This window comes from Physeter macrocephalus, unplaced genomic scaffold (assembly GCF_002837175.3).
Source record: "Physeter macrocephalus isolate SW-GA unplaced genomic scaffold, ASM283717v5 random_883, whole genome shotgun sequence".
In the NCBI taxonomy this organism is placed as follows: domain Eukaryota; kingdom Metazoa; phylum Chordata; class Mammalia; order Artiodactyla; family Physeteridae; genus Physeter; species Physeter macrocephalus.
In genome coordinates, this window is record NW_021146169.1 from 8,142 (window position 1) to 10,771 (window position 2,630).

Below are 2,630 nucleotides of genomic sequence, written 5' to 3' on the forward strand. Positions count from 1 at the left end.
CTTGGAGAGTGGGAAGAGTTTGCCCAAGATTAAGAGCTAGCAAATGGGGGAACTGGGGTTTGAACTCAGGCGAACTTCAGAGGTAACAGATTCACATGACAGAACATTACAAAAGGTACACAGGGGAATTCAATGAAAAGTCACCCTTTTCCCCACATTCCCCAGCCACACATTTCCCTCCTCAGAGACATCTGCTTTTGCCATGCTGTGGATCCTTCCAGAGAAATATTTATATCCCAACATGTATGTATCACAATTTATTGACTAATCTGTCTCACTGATTTGAAATGTCATTTTTATGGTATAATAGATTCTTATACGTATTTATATTACTCTTTTCAGAGCTGTCCTCTTTTTTGGGTATCTTTTATGTTTGCTGTTTCTCTAAAATTCTTTTTATCTTCTTTTTGATTTAAAAAAATTTTTCCTTTTCTTGTTTGTTTCTCTTAAGGCATTAGCCATTAGGTTCATTCACTCGTATTATTTAATTTAATGTATTTAATTAATTAATTTATTTATTTTTGGCGTTGTCGGGTATTAGGTGCAGCACGCAGGCTCTTCGTTGCAGTGTGTGGGCTCCACCTTCAGGCTCGTGGGCACTCTAGTTGTGGCGCGTGGGCTCCAGAGCACGTGGGCTCAGTAGTTGCGGCGTGCGGGCTTAGTTGCCCTGCATGTGGGATCTCAGTTCCCCAACCAAGGATCGAACCTGCATTCCCTGCATTGGAAGGCAGATTTTTAACCACTGGACAACCAGGGAAGTCCCCACTCTTGTATTATTTTAAATTTAGTCTTCATTTCTGAAATTTTTTTCTTTTATTTAGAATTCTGTCCTCAGTTCTATCATCTTATCTAATTCTGGTTTATGCTGTTCTTTCATCTTTTTTTTATTATGGTAAAATATACATAAAACAAAACTTAGTATTTCAACCATTTTCAAGTATACAATTCAGTGACATTAAATACATTCACAATGCTGTGCAAACATCACCACTATCCAAATTCAAAATAATTATGTCAAAAAAGATTGAGCAGGACATCAGAAAGACGGTAGCAGCCACATAGTCTCTGAATCTCTCCAAACCCTTACGTGGAAGAAGATCAACTAAAACCAAACACACATAGGTGGCATTTATCAGCATTTACCATTTCCAGAACTTTTTCACCATCCCAAACAGAGACTCTATAGCCATTAAACAATAACTTCCCGTTCCCTCCTCGATCCATGTTCTTTCATCTTCTGCATTGTTTTTCCTAACGTCTTTTAGCCCTCTATGAAATAACAGGTTACAGTTTTGATCTGTTTTGTGCATCTGTCTTTTCCAACCTGATTTTATTGTCTGAGAGATGCTATTCTGCTCCTTATTCTCTTTTTTCTTACACTACATCTGTACGGGATTTGATCCCAATCCTGTTCTGTTATTGATTTTTGTATAAAAAAAGTTTTAAAGCACTTTGAAAAGGAGGCGCAAGGCCATGTGGAAACATGTTCTTCATGGCTGTTTCATCAATGCTTCACTTATACTGTTTTGGAATAACTGTTTTCCAGGAGGCGCAAACCAGTGGGCTTTATCATTGGACAGAGTGCAGAGAAAGGACCCCACGAAAGCTGATCACCTTAGCAAAAATGATTTAGTTATGATTTCACCCAAGATTGGTCACAAATCAGCCTGGGAAACTCAATGAACCAGAGACAAGGTATAATGCCATCTTTCCTTCTCTCTGCCTCAGCTCTCAAGGATTGGTCACCTACATGTTATTAGTAATTATTATTTGGTTTCTGTTCATAATTACCATCAGAAGACACAGCACTTATGGGCCCAATTACACAGTCCAGCTATGCATCATTCTTCTTCATTTTGGCTTCCTGTCCACCAGCAGGTACCTGATTTATTTTTGTTCTCCCTTCACCACAGCCCAGTAGTTTTTGTGAATGACTCTCAGAATCACCACAATCTGTAGCTCTCACTCTGCCCCAACATCCCACCCCATCATTCGCTCCCTGAAGTGTACTCTAGAAATTTAGGTTAACTGGATATTTTACCACTGTTCACCATCTCTTCTGAAACCAGAAGAAGAGCAGCTTTCTTATGGAATGATGGAGAACTTGTAAAGATAAAACACCAGTCTGCAGGAGAAAGGGAAGAAGAGAATGATGGAAATAGTTTCTGGAAAACTATTTTTACATTACGTTTTGTTTGTTCTTGGTAAATAAATTGAAATATTCTAAACATTAAAAAAAATTCTAAACCACTAAATTCAATAATACAGGAATATAACTTTTAAAGGAGAAGTTATAAACACCTTGGTTATATGAACTGGAGATCTTTAGTAAGAAGTCATGTATTTTAAATGACTTGGAGCTTTGAAGGAAGGAAGGAAGGAAGGAAGAAAGAAAAAGGGACTTCCTTGGTGGTGCAGTGGATATAATATCAAAAATAAATAAATTAATTAAATAAATTTTAAAAAGAAAAAAAATGCTGAAATCCACTGACTAATTATTCAGGCTGTTATATCTCGCTATATCCAGATACATTCCTTTATAAACTTTTGGTAAAAGGTTATCTTATGTCAGAACAAATGAATTACAAACTTTTCTCTTTTTCCAAAATTTGAGAAATTCCCCTACACTT